The sequence below is a fragment of the Vulpes vulpes genome, chromosome 1 (genome assembly GCF_048418805.1).
Source record: "Vulpes vulpes isolate BD-2025 chromosome 1, VulVul3, whole genome shotgun sequence".
NCBI lineage: Eukaryota > Metazoa > Chordata > Mammalia > Carnivora > Canidae > Vulpes > Vulpes vulpes.
The window spans coordinates 25,495,140-25,510,276 of record NC_132780.1 but is presented as its reverse complement, the minus strand read 5'-3'; positions in this window follow the sequence as shown (position 1 = coordinate 25,510,276).

Here is a 15,137-nt window from a genome sequence, read left to right as displayed (position 1 = left end):
GGAAGGCAGTGAGAACAGTTTTGACGTCTGCTGTGTTGAGTGCAGGACCTGTAGGCTGAATCCTGAGTCTAAACCCCAGCCCCCCCACCCCCGCACCCCTGGCTGGAGCTCTGCGCCCCCCCCCCCCACCAGCCCGGTGTCCAGCAGGTCACTGAGCAGAGGTCGTTCCTCGAGTGCAATCGACCTCTCAGAAAAACGCCTCCGCGGTGTTATCGGGTCAGATGACAGGACTTTGGAGAGCGCACTAGGCTCTGGCGCCGCACGACTGCTAGTTAGCAACGCTCTGCAGGATTTTACTGGCACCTTGTCCTCTTCTCCCAAATGAGATTGATACGTGCCTGCTCCAGCAATTAAGCTCGTCTCAGGTGACACACTTGGCAAGACCTGGGAGTTCACAGGCCAAGTAGAGAGCCAATTTAGACACGGACAGAGAAGCGAGTCACTGTACTTAGCAGTGAGGAAGCATTGGAAAATTGTTGCATCCGTTGTGTTTAATGTTGAAGGCGCAGACGGCAGTGGAGCCGATCGGGGAGCAGAAGGGATGGGAAGGAGGCAGGTGCCAGGGAGTCTGCTGGTAGGAGGCTTCAGCATTGTCTGTCCCCTGGATTTCTCCACCTTGCCACTGTTGACATTTGAGGCTGAGTGATTCTTTTTTAAAGGAAGAGGTTTGGCAGCATCCTTGGCCTCTATCCACTAGATGCCAGTAGCACACACCCTCCCCAACATTATGACGACCAGAATTGTCGCCAGACAAAGCCACATGCATTTCCCATCCTCTCCCTCTTGGAGAACCTCTGTTTTAAATTTTGCCCGTAGTAATGATCACTGGGAGCTATCAACAATGCACTGGTGGGGGAGGTGAGCCAACACCCTAAGTCAGAAAGGGCCGCCCTCCCAAGTAGGCAACCACCAGTCCTTCCCCTAGAAGTATCTCCCCTCCCTCCCCTCAAAAGCCTTGCTCCTTACCGTGCTGAATGTCAGAAATGGGCATCTACATCACCAATGTAAATCTGCCAAAAAAAAATTCTTAAATGAATCTGGTTGGGGGAGGAGGGGGGGAGGGGGGGGGGAGGGGAATCAGACAAATCCAGATTGAGAGACATTGTGTGAAACAGTTCCACTAGACTTTTCAAAAACTCAGTATCAAAAAAATACACAGAAAAGCTAGGGAATCAGGCCAGGCATAGAAAACCACAACCAAATCCATTACATGACCCTTGATCTTACACCACTCTGAAGGAAAGAAGCTGTAAAAGATTTGGGGGACAGTTGGAAGATTTTGTATGTGGAATGCATTTCAGAGAGAGTACTGCTGAGTGATCATTGAATGTTTCAATGTGATGATATCTATTTATGAGAATACCCTCGTTCTTAGGACATGTGTCCTGAGTTTTTTGTTGTTGTTGTTTTAAGTTTTATTTATTCATGAGAAACAGAGAGAGGCAGAGACAGAGGGAGAAACAGGTTCCATGCAGGGCATCCAATGCGGTACTCGATCCTGGGACCGCAGGATCATGACCTGAGCCAAAGGCAGATGCTCAACTGCTGAGCCACCCAAGCATCCCTTGTCCTGAGTTATTTAAAGTGAAGAGTCCTAGTGGCTACAACATATCTCAAATGGTTCAGAAACAGATGTATTTTACACAGAGATAAAGCAAATATAACAAAATGTTACCCATCAGTACATTTAAATGATGGGGATATGTGTGTTCATTGTCCCATTCAGCTTTTCTGGAAAACTGAAATTTTCCAAAATAAATTGGAAGAGTGAACCCCATTTATGTCTTGAATTTCTAGGATGCTAGGTCAGCAGTCCCTGCCCTCTTCCAACTTGCCACGCATTTCCAGAAACTGAAATATATAGTGTCTTTACAGTTTCTCAACCACACTTGATTTCTGGAGACTAGGTCAGAGGAGCCTGTGTATATTTTTTCCTACTGCAGGAAATTTATTGCCAGTAAACAAATAGGCATGTTAACAGTTCCAACCTCTCCTAGACCTATGTCTCTGTTTCTGTTTCTCTCTCTCTTTTTTTCTTAAGATTGTATTTGTTTGATAAAGAGATTGAGCGAGCTTGGGAGAGAGTCTTAAGCAGGCCCCACGCCCATTGCAGACCCCCAGTGCAGGCTCAATCTCACAACGCTGAGCATGACCTGAGCCAAAACCAAGAGTCAGATGCTTAACCAACTGAGCCACCTAGGCGCCCCTAGAGCCATGTCTCTTCGTGCTGGGTGCCTGGGTTCCTACTTGGAGAGATGAAATTTCTGCCCAGATGTGTGGTATGGAGGTAGGGTGAGCTGGACCCACAGTGAACTGACCTTGATATGTTAGATGAAAACTAACCTTCAGAAGCCTTTTCAAGTTACTTATACTTATAAAATAATCCAATTATTCAACACAGCAGAAAGTATTCAATATGCATCATATACACCACGCACGGGGATAATTCTTTGTATTAGCTTCTCCTCTAGGTGGATGAGTTTGATGAGGTACCAGTCTTTTTGTAGTTAAGGATCCACTTTCCCTGTTGGCTACCTGGGTCATCCTCCAATTGGCCCAACAGTCTGTTCCTCCCCACCCCCCACCCCAGGTAGTGGGGGCAAAGGCTGTTGAGCTGGCCACACTCAGGCTTTTTCAGTCTCTAATATGTTGGTCCTTTCAATTGGAGCTCAGGCTGGCCCTTCCCCTCCTGCCTGTGGTCCAGATTTATGGCTATGTTAATTAGGCAGCCCTAGCACGGGAATCCTGATAAGACAGTGGCCGTACTGGACAGAGGCATCTGTTGTCTGCTGGTTCTGATAAGGCACCAGGGCTAAATCTCTAACTGAAAGGCACCCTGACACACACTCTGCAGAAGGATGTGTGAGGTCTAGGGCTGCCATGCAGTGCAAAGGAGACCAGAGCTTGTTTGCCGGGTCAGCAGTGGGACCAGAAAAAGGGAGAGTGGTAAGGAGAGCACAGGAAGGGGCAGGGTCAGCCCTGCCTGGAACTTCTCCAGGTATTGACCCCACTCAGGGCTCCCGGAGGCCGGAGTAGGTGGGGATGCATTCTCCAAGCTGCTTCTCACCCTCCTATCACCTCATCTCTTGTAAGACCCTTTCTTTCCATTCTCTGCTGTATCTGCAGACTAGAGCAGAGCGAAGGGGTTCACTGAAGGTCCTGCACACCATCTGTGGTCTACAGATGGCTTCCCCAGGTTTGCTCCACCACTTGAGTGCAGATGTTATACTTCGAGGGGAAGTCATCCTCCAGGGAAGAACTCAGGTTCACGGGAGATGCTAATGCAGGCTCTGGAGGGCCACACAGTCCCAGGCCTAGACCCTGGCTGCTTACCCCTCTCCCCATACCCAGTGCTCTCCAGGGTCCACCTCAACTGTCCACTGTGAGTGAAGGGGCCTCAGACCTGGTAGATCCCACACTGAAGCTTCTTCCTGGTGGAGTGGGAGGGAGCCAGCCTGTTATAATCCTCTTTCTCCCTGGACATCTGGCAGCAGTGGGTCAGGAAGGGCCAGGAGGACCACATTCCTCTCGGGAATCCTTTCTCCCAGAAGGCACTCTCTCCAAAGGCAATTCTGACTTTAATAACTTGCTCTTGGGACTTCAGCAAAGTCACAAATTAGAGCGCCCTGCCCCTCCAGTTTTCTCTCAAACAACAGAAACCATCACGGCACTGCCCCATGAAGAAGTGAGCCAGAAGAGCCTTTCCACTCCCTGCAATTGTCAAAAGCACCCTAGGGAACACAAATGCAGCATTAGCCTCTGAAGGAGGCAGGATGTCTACAGCCACAAGGAGTTTACACTTCGTGAAGGGAACATCTCCTGGTGCTACGGAAATGCTGACAGAAAGAATGACTCTGGTAGAGACTGCAGGAGCAGAGTTCAGCCATCTGGTCCACCACACAGCTTCCTGCCCTGGTCCACTCTGGCACTCCTTGAGATCATTCTCTACACAGCAGGCAAATAAGCACTCTCCCACATCTGCTCAGAAGTCTCCCATGAGCACCTGCACAAGCTGATTGTTCTCTACTCTTTGACGTGCATCCTTATTTATTTCTCTTTGGCTTCTGTTTTGTAATCGCATACAGTATGGAGTCGTTTATGTGTGTATTGCCTGTACCCCACCTCGTTAAAAAGTCCAGGTGGCAGGGCAGCCCCCGTGGCGCAGCGGTTTAGCGCCGCCTGCAGCCCAGGGCGTGATCCTGGAGACCCTGAATCGAGTTCCACGTCAGGCTCTCTGTATGATGCCTGCTTCTCCTCCCTCTGCCTGTGTCTCTGCCTCTCTCTTCTCTCTGTCTCTATGAATAAATAAATAAATAAAATCTTTAAAAAAAAAAAAGTCCAGGTGGCAGAGACAAGATTTTTTGTCCTTATCAATCTACCTCCTAAAGGACAGGAAGGACTCAGAAGCTGTCTATTATAGATGAATATATGACATGTTCTGAGAATACTGGATCACGTGGATTTATTACGACGCAGGGCTCAAATACCTGGATATCAGGCAATTTAAATTCTCATTACCTACTCTTATAAGGTTATGTCAAAGATCAAAATAGATAAAATCTAAGAAAAACGGGGGCCACCTGGGTAGCTCAGTGGTTGAGCATCTGGCTTCGGCTCGGGGCGTGATCCCGGGGTCCCAGGACCAAGTCCCACATCAGGCTCCCTGCAGAGATCCTGATTCTCCCTCTGCTTGTCTCTGCCTCTCTCTGTGTGTCTCTCATGAATAAATAACTAAAATCTTAAAAAAGATCAAAATAAATTCTGTACAGCCCTACACAGGCACAAGGGAGTTTCACGTCCCAGGAAGACACAACTAACACCATTCAGTCGGGTTAGTACCAATCTGATGCTATCTAGAGGGGGATTTAGAGAGAGAATCATGAACTACAGGAGACCATGAAGAATATGGTAATAATGTTGGGGGATGGATTGGACTGAATGGAGTGCACATGGAAAGGGTAATAAAACAATGACTTCCAAACAGCACGCACAGTGGACACTTGATGGTAGGGGGAAATTACTGTTTTATTGGATGGCCTTATGATCAGGTTGAGAAGAAGGAAATCCTCATCATTTAAAAAAAATACTACCTGAGAATTTTAATTAAATGTTATGATGATAGTACAATTATGCTGATTTCTCTCAACAGATTAGTTTCTCCTGTGTTTGAACTTTATATAAATGGAATCAAACAGTAACATGCCTGCATATCACATATTCCTTCAATATTATTTACACATCCCGGAGATACTGTAGACAAGCTGGAAGATGGCTGCTGTAGGATGTATCCCTACAAGTGGGCTTGATGGAGCCTATATGTTACTAGACACTACATCTGTACGATGGTACCAGAATTTTATATCTTTGCCAAGTTCGTAAGTGAGCAAAACCATATCCTATGATAGTTTGCATCTGCATTTCTCACACTGTAAAAGAAACTGGTCTCTTTTCCGATGTTTAAAAGTCATTTGATCCTAGGGAGTCCACTAAAAACTATTGGATGTAATAAATTCAGCAAGGTTGCAGGATATAAGATCAATATACAGAAATCAATTGTGGTTTTGTATAGTAGCAATGAACAAACTAAAAGTGAGATTAAGGAAACCATTCCTACAACATGGATGGACCAGAAGGTATCATAAGTCAAATATATGATTTCACTTATATGTGGAATCTAAAAAACAACATAAAGTGGAAACAAACCATAAAGACAAAACAAACTGGTGGTTGTCAGAGGGGTGGGGGGCCAGGCACAGTGGGGGAGGGAGCAGGAGGTCCCAGCTCCCAGTTATGGAGTGAGTGAGTCCCAGGGATAATGGCACAACAACCAGTAGTTCTGTGATGGTGTCATGCAGTGACAGGTGGCCCCTACACGTTTGGGGAGCACAGACTTGTGGGGCTTCTGTGCCATGCACCTGACACTGATGTAACATTGTGTGTCAACTAGACATCACTTTTTTTAAAAAATAAAAAAAATGTAATTCAAAAGAAATTCCTCTTAGAGTAGATTTCAAAAAAATAAAATAGGAATAAATCTAATAAAAAGTGCAAATTTTATACCCTGAAAACCACCAAACAGTGTAGAAATTAAAGAACTAAGGCATTGACTAAAAGACTTCATACTTACTGGTGGCAATACTCCCTCGATTGATCTATGATGGGTTCAGTGCAATCCCTGTCAAAATCCCAGCTGACATTTTTTTTCCTTTTTGCAAACATTGACAAGTTGATCCTAACATTCGTATGCAAATTTAAGACATCCAGGATGGCCAAAGCAATATTGAAAAAGTTTGAGCAATCACCCTTCTCAATTGTAGAACTTCCTACAAAGCTACAGTAACAGAGACTTGGTGGTTCTGCCATAGGACTAGCTATACAGATAGATGGAATAAAACAGCCCAGAAATAAACCCTCATATTTACAATCAATTTTCGACAGGGTTACCAAGACCATGGAATGGGGTGCCGGTCTTTACCATAAATGATATTGGGACAAGTGTATTTCATACATAAAAAAATGATGTTGGATCCCCCCTCCCAACTCCACTATATGTTACATATTGACTCAAAATATGTCAAATACCTAAATGTAAGAACTATAGAGTGCTTAGAAGAAAATATAGGTGTAAATCTTTGTGACCTTGGATTAGGGCAGTGGTTTCTCAACTACAACACCAAAAGCACAAGCAGTAAAAGGAAAAATAGATAAACTGTGGATCACCTAAATTAAAACCTGAGCTCAGAGAACACCATCAAAAATGTGTAAAGAGGGGAGCCTGGATGGCTCCCAGGGTCCTGGGATCGAAACCCCACGCCAGGCTCCCTGCTTGGCAGGGGGGAAGCTTGCTTCTCCTTCACCCTCTCCCTCTCCCCCGACTCTTGTGCTCACTCTGTCTCTCCAATAAATGAATATAACCTTTTTTTAAAAGTGTGTAAAGAAAACCCACAGAATGGGAGAAAATATCTGAAAACCACATATTTGGAAAAGAACTTGCATATAGATCATGTAAAGAACTTACAATAATAAAACAACAAACAATCAAGAATGGACCACGTATTGGAACAGATAATTCTCCCAAAACGATAAGCAAATGGTCAGTAAGCCCAGGAAAAGACACTCAATGTTATCAGCTATCAGAAGGGCCACAGATGGTGTGATTCTCTTTAGACAAATGTCCAGAAATAGGCAAATGTATGAGAGAGAAAGTAGATTAGTGGTGGCCCAGGCCTGGGTACAGGAGTACTGCTTGTGGTGATGGGTGCACAGCTATATGAATACACCAAACACCATTGAATTGTACACGTTAGGTGGGTGGACTGTTTGCTACATGAATTCTCTCTCAAAATAAGTTGCTAAATAAAAGAATAAAACAGAATAATGTCATTGGGCGGCTATTTCTTGCAAATTGTCCGTGGCCTTAGTCTTCTCTTCTACTTGGATTTTTGCTTTATTTTTTTCCCTTGTTTGTAGGCACTCTTTACATGTTGCAGAATATTAGCTTTATCATATGCTAACAAAATTTTTATCTGATTTTCTGTCTGCCGCCTTATGTTGTTTCTGGAATTGCTTTTTTCCTGCAAAGGTTTGAAAGTTTTATACAAGTGGGGACGCCTGGGTGGCTTGAGTGGTTGAGCCTTCGGCCCAGGGTGTGATCCTGGAGTCCGGGGATCAAGTTCCATATCAGGTTTCCTGCATGGAGCCTGCTTCTCTGCCTCTCTGTGTCTCTCATGAATGAATAAATAAAATCTAAAAAAAAAAAAAAGAAAAAGAAAAAGTTTTATACAAGCAGCTTTGGTAGTCTTACGTTGCCTCTTTTTTTTTTTTTAACCATGTTTGGAAAGACCTTCCCTCTCAGGAGATAATGCATTTTTCCCTCCCATGTTCAGAAACTTTTGTTGTTGTTGTTGTTGTTTCGGTTCTTTAGGAACTTAGAATTATACAATATAACTTTAAGCACTAGAAAAGAGTCGTTTTGACTTTGTCTTTAAACATTTGCCCATGTTTTTAATGTGGATTTCATTGTCCAATAGCCAACATCATTGATGTTCATCTTCTATCGTGTTTAAATATTTGTCTGGGGCAGCCCCAGTGGCGCAGTGGTTTAGCACCGCCTGCAGCCCAGGGCGTGATCCTGGAGACCCTGGATCGAGTCCCACGTCAGGCTCTCTGTATGATGCCTGCTTCTCCCTCTGCCTCTTTCTCTGTCTCTATGAATAAATAAATAAAATCTTTTTTAAAAATTTTAAAAAAATAAATATTTGGATCATTCACAGATGATGTCCCTAGAAATCCAAAACAAGATTTCCCAAGGGTCACGAGAGAGAGAGAGAGAGAGAGAGAGAGAGAGATTGCCCTTGCTCCAAGGGGGCACGCCGTTTTTACTGTGCTAGAGCCAAGAGCCCGCACCCCACTCCCATGTTCACCTCAAGAGCATAAAGGCATAAAAGCTCACTTCTTTGATTTGAAAAATGAGAATAATTAGCCCACAGTGGGAGAGATTACATCTGTGAAGCCAAAGTGCATGCGAAGTGACCCTGGGCCACAGCTTTTCACAATGTCCCTTCCAGGCAGTGGACCAGCTTCAGTTTGGGTGCGTGTGAGGGTGGTATCCCAACGAGGGTGATGCTAGGCCCCAGCACACCTCCTCCGGGTGTGAGGCTGACATGGGCAGAGCAAAGCTGAGGTCCGCGGGGAGCACCAGCATTCCAGGGGACCACACACGTCCAGGGCCCCCCTGCTGCGCAGCCCGTGATCAGGACCAGACCAACACACAGGCCCTCTGCTGAGACGCTAGCCCGTGGCCTACATGGCACGGGGCTGAGAGCCTCCTGCCGTGGGCTTCGCCAAGCTCCGACTCAGGCCCCGTATCTTTCCGGGCATTGGCAGACTTCAGGACCTGGGAGGATGAGGAGAGCATCCTGACCTCAGGAGGGCAGGGCCGGCTGACCTCATCTCCAACCCCTGCACCCCCGGGTCCCTGTGTCCTTGAGGTTGGCTGTTTGAGTCTGAAGCCTGGCCTGTAGGGCTCCCATTTCTGTCTCAAACCACCACCCCTACCTGCAAAACTTGGAAGCCCATTTTGTCCATCAGATGGCAAGAGTTGTGCTCTCTTTCATTCTTCTGACCCCCCTCCATTGAGGCAGGGGTGTTCACAGGTTCTAAACAGTTGGATTCCAAACATCTTTGATCAGCAGCTAAAAGCCCCAGGCCTCCCCATGTGGAGTGGGCTTCGTGTGAGTGTCCAGGCTGCTGCACGTCAACACGGGAAAGCTGGGGCGCCTGGGGGGGCTCAGATGGTAGAGCGTCTGCCTTCGGCTCAGGTAGTGATCATGGGGTCCTGGTTATGGGGTCCCTCGTTTTGAGAGGGGGGTTAGGGGGGTCCTCACTCAGAAGGGAATCTGCCACTCCCTCTGCCTCTGCCCCTCCTCTTGCGTATTCTCTCTCTCTCTCTCTCTCTCTCTCTGAAATAAATGAATAAAATCTTAAAAAAAGAATACACATAAGACTGGCAAAACACAGCTTTCCCCACTGCTGTGGATGTGAGTTAAATGTGGTGTGGGTCAGCCAGCCAGCCAGCCAGTGCACGGTGGCACCATGCTGATGGTGACACGCGTATCACTTACACGTATTCCCATCTGACTGTGACTCCACGTCCCCTGGAAATGTGGCTCCCCAGCCACTCAGGAAACGTTTGCTTCCGCAGCACAGGGGGCGCCTGCTGCCCAGGCCTCCTTATCCCAGAAAGAAGAGCAGGTCACCAGCGTGGTCAGACCCCGAGCTGTCTACACACAGCCCCCTTTCTTCCACCACGAACTTTCTTGCTCCCACCCTCCAACCTTCCACGCCACACAACTCCCCACACCGCCTCTCCACCTGCCAGGTGGGGGGGTTGCCCCTTCAGGATTCACCCAATAAAGCCAGTCAGATCTTGAGGTTTGCTTGGTTGAGTTTTGTGATTAACTAGTGAGAGGGAGAGCTTTCAGTATGCCCAGGCTGCTGCTGTCAGTGGACCTGGTCTCCAGGTTGTGAGTTCAAGCCCCATGTTAGGTATAGAGATTACTTAAAAAAAAATAAATCTGCCCAGGAGAGATGGATTCTGGTTCTCAAGGACAAATGTCAGCTGGTCCCTACAAAGGGCAAATGACTCCCCAGCTGCCCTGGGTCACCACCTGTGCTGCAGGCAGGCAGGGAGCAGGACCCTGGGTGGGGGAGGCTGCTCCCAAGCCCTCCCCCTGGATTGCAGATGAACAGCTGGACTTCTGAGTCCAGCTCTCCTGTGATAAGAAAGGACAGGTGGCAGCATTCACTTTTTCAACACTTTCTTATTGGAAAAGTGATCTTGCTTGTTGAGCAATACACAAGGAATACCAGAGATGTGTACCATGAGCTCGCCTCCACTGCTCAGGGGCCACTCCTGTTGACCTCCGGAGGACTTCTTTCATCAGAAAAGTCACTTCTTAGGCAGCCAGGGGGGCTCAGTGGTTTAGCGCCACCTTCAGCCCAGGGTGTGATTCTGGAGACTGTGGATCGAGTCCCACGTGGGGTTCCCAGCATGGAGCCTGCTTCTCCCTCTGACTCTCTCTCTCTCTCTCTCTCTGTGTATGTCTCTCATGAATAAATAAATAAAATCTTAAAAAAAAAAAAAGGAAAAGTCACTTCCTTTCAAAGCACAGGTTTGGATATCCTTGAGGGTGGCTCCCTACACACACTCAAGCTACATTGTGGGGCAAGCTTTGTTTTTTAAAGTCAATATTCGCTTTGCCAAAGGGATGAATATAAAGTTCATGAATTTTAAAAATGTAAAAACCCAGTTCTTCAAGTTAAACTTATAATTCTTATTACTCTATTTAGTATCTAACAGTTACACTAGTTTTTAAAAATATTTTTTATTTATTTGACAGAGAGTATGCACGAGCGGGGTTAGGGGCAGAGGCAGAGGGGGGGAGCAGGGTCCCTGCTGAGCAGGGAGTCTGATATAGAACTAGATCCCAGGACCCTGAGATCATGACCTGAGCCGAGGGCAGACGTGTCACCAACTGAGCCCCCCAGGAGCCCTATTTACACACTTTAATTTGAAATCATGAGACTATTGTGCCCCAAGTACTTAAACTTTAAAAATGCCTAAAATACCAAGCATGTACAAGACTGTTAATATGCTTGTGTGTGTGTCCTCGGGTCCACATCTATGTTTAAATCTTGAAATCCATTCACACAGCAAAGACAGGAGAGGGGTAAGGATGCCCTTCCCAAGCAGAAGTGATCCCTCCACCCCAGAAAACCTACATGACCTTCTCAAAATGAGGGACATGTTTCTGTGCCAAAGGGCCTCCCGGCCCATGTCCCCAGGACTCAAGTTAAAGGATCTGCAGCCTCCCCTGTAAGGCAGTAGCTGGCCTCTGTGTGTGGTGTTGTTGCCTTTTGCGGCTGTAAGATATTATGTGGCATTTCTTGGATCCTGTATGTCTGGGGGCCCTCATTCTGCACCCACAAATGCTGAGGTCTCTAGAAGGAGTTCCAGACATGCCATCCAGAAATATGCCTCTTTGGTATATTGATCATCTTGAACTGAAGGCACTTGAAGACCTAAGGCGGGAAGAAGCCTTCTCTGAAGTCCCCTCATCAGCCCCAGAGGGCAGCTTGGGTATCCTGGATCCTGAGGGTTCCGGGCACCAGGAACCCCAGCTCTTGTCCGAGCAGAGTCGCCCAGAGGCTGCCACCACTGCCAGACACACTTTGTCCCAATCTGTTGTCAAAGACTAAAAGTGCAGCCATCATCCTTCTGCTCCGGGTTGTCGAGTTCTGCTTTTCGTTCTTGCTTGCCTGAGCTGTGGGTTTACAGTATTCGTCCAATCCCCCCGCCCGCCCCCCCTACTCAGTACTTCTGGGCTCAAATCACAGAATTACTGGGCAGCATTCATGGTGTGCAGCTCACTGGTGCGCTTGCACTTTGGACACTTTTGTTCGGTCGTTGCTAACCTTTCTTCCACATTGTCTGAGTGGCCACAAATCCCATCGGTGCAGTTTTCGTGTTAGATGTTGTGTTTTCATTTCTCAAAGGTCTTTCTGTTTGGGTCCCTTTTTCTAGATCTGTTTTGTACACATGGATTCCCTGAGCTCCCGTGCACGTTTGGAGTCTATCAGAGTGTCCACCGGTTCTTGCACTGGTGTCCTCCTGGATCTGTCTCCACTGACTCATTTCTCTAACAATCATGAGTAATATCTTCCTCCTTCTTTGCATATTTGGAAATATTTTATTGCTTCAGAGATGTGGTAAATATGCCCCTGGGTGCAGGATTATTTATTTTATTATTCTTTTTAAATCCCTTGAGATATTCTTAGCCTTTTCTGTGGTGTTTCCTGAAGGTGGTGGAAAGGGCTTGACCTTCAGAGGCTTATTTATTCTGGAGTCGCCAGCAGGACAATACCCTTTTGAATACCTTCCTCAACACGTGGTTTCTTGGGAGTCCTTCCAGGCTCGTTGGTGGACCATGAATTAGCCCTGGCCTGAGTGAGCCTGGGGACGGCTCCCCAGGGCCGATCTCTCTCTGGCCTTCAGCCGCTTGTGCACTCACTTTTCAGAAGCCGGTGGAGTCTGCAGACAGATTCCTGGAACTGGCTGCTGCCCTATGAAACCAAGCCCCTTGGCTGCCCTCCCTTAGGGGGGCCGCTCTTGGCTCTGTGGCCAGCAAAGTCTCCAGGTAGGAATCCAGGGGCCACCGTCTGGCCTACCTGCTCCCCAGTGGCTGACTCAGATGCTTTCCTATACTTGGTATGTATTCTGGTTGGGTGAGGCCAGGGACAGATTCTATGCCTGTTACCACACTCTTACTAGAAGGAGAACACTCCCTTTGTGGTCTCTCCATGGCCGGTCCTCCAGGACCCTCAGGCTGGCTGACTGTGGGGCCATGGATGACCCCCTGCAGCCGGCCTCGGGGGCTACCCACCCTCCAGAGGCACACTCTTCCTCTTAAACTCGTCTCCCTGGTGCGTCATACACAAGCTGTGTGCTGCCCCAGGAAACAAACTCAAGAGCAATACAATCCATACTCTAGTTTAAATAAAAGCCACAGGAATATGAGTTCATTAACAATCCTATCCATGGCAGGAACAAATGCCATGTTGCTTAGCTTGCCTTTGGTCTAGAACACTCACAGCAAAATTATCATTACCATAGGATTCTTGATCCCATATTCATTTTATTGCATTTGACAGAAGATCCTCCTTTTTGTTGGTATCATGTTGGTATTCATGTAAAACCATTCTTACTAATAAATCTTTGTTTTTTAAGTTTTTTTTTTTAATTTTTAAGTCATCCCTACATCCAAATCAGGGCTTGAACTCACAACCCCGAGATCAAGAGTCACCTGCCCCACTGACTGAGCCAACCAGGCACCCCTAGTAAAGCTTTTTTAACCCTGTGGTGAGCCCAGCACTGGGCTGCAGGTGTCTCTTTATTTCGTCATAGCAGACAACCTGCTTCCCGCTTGGGCATGGAAAACGTGTGGTAAACATGTCAGCCACTCATACAGTACTTCAAGTGAACCAGAGGCTCATTTGTGGTAGAAAATTAAAAATTACCTGGCTGTCAAGAGAACAAAGGGACAAGGACGGGTAGAAGATTCACCGGAACATGTTCCAACAGCAGGTGTGCTTTTTACGAAGGTGAGTAGCCAAAGCTCTCGTCTTTTAAAGCATCTTGTCAGTACATCCAACATAATGTAAAGACAAGATGAGTGTATGAATGTGGGGAGGCCACTTTGGATCCATTTTAATCATTAATCCATTTATGTCCTAAGGGCGGTGCTCCTTCTGATACAATCCAACTCATTCCGAAATGTGATCCCCACATTATAGCATAATAGGTGATCAAATACTTTGGACCCCAGCCACCCCAGCATTCGTCGAGCATCTCTGCTGTGTTCGGTTCTGATAGATGTGTCCTTACATCCAGGGGCTTCTGAGAGACAGGCAATGAATGACCAGGTAAGTTGTCCATCCACCTACAAGAGAAAGCTGGTGAGCTTCCAGGTCTAACAAAACACTCAATAATGTCCTCCAAGTTTCCACCCTGTAACGAGTACGTTTTTTCACAAATTTCATTACAATAACTGTAAAAGACTTGTCGACAAAGCATTGTAAGTATTTTTACTAATGCTGTCCGTATGCTCTTCTGTGTAACTCCTGTATCTCTGCTCACTGCATCTGGAGACGGATTGTGCTCATCAGGAGGAGACAATTACAACAGTAATAGGAAGCCTTCGATGGGGCAAATACCACCCTGGCCAACCTAAAACCATCACAGCATGTAATAACAGTAAAATACAAACAATGTTCCAAAAGAAGCTATAAAAATTCCAGCACAATTAAACAATATCATCCCCTAGCATGCAGATCCCTAGAAGATGTTTGCTGCCTTTTTCTTTTTGCAGGAGAGGTAATCTTTTATGCCAAAGGAATAGAAATAACAGAGTCTGCAATGTACTTCTACCAGGATCTCTTCCTCTGCCCTCATTCCTTCAATAACTATTTACTGGGTGCCTACTGAGTGTCCAGCCACTGTTAGGTGCCAAGGATGACGGCGCTTAACAGGATGCAAATAATCCCTGGAAACAGTGAAATGCAGCTACAGCAAAAAGCACAAAGCTGGGGCGCCTGGGTGGCTCAGTGGTTGAGCATCTGCCTTCAGCTCAGGGCATGATCTCGGGGTCCTGGGATCGAGTCCCACATCAGGCTCCCCACATCGAGCCTGCTTCTCCCTCTGCCTGTGTCTCTGCCTCTGTCTCTCTGTGTCTTTCATGAATAAATAAATAAAATATCTTTAAAAATAAAAAATAAAGTGTGCGGTTCCATATTCTTGCTGTATTCACAGAGTTGTGCAACCATCACTACAATCAGTTTACAATCTATTTGTAGCATTAGCAGTGTCTCCCCGTTCCCTCCTCCCCCTGGCCTGGGCAACCACTGATTTACTCTCCATATCTGAGGATTTACCTGTTCTGGACATTTCATATAAACAGAATCCTACAAGACGTGGTTTTCTGTGACTGGCTCCTCCCACTCAGAGTGTTTTTAGGCCTCATCCACGTGTTAGCAGGTGTCAATGCTTCCTTCCTTGTTATCATAGAATAATAATAATT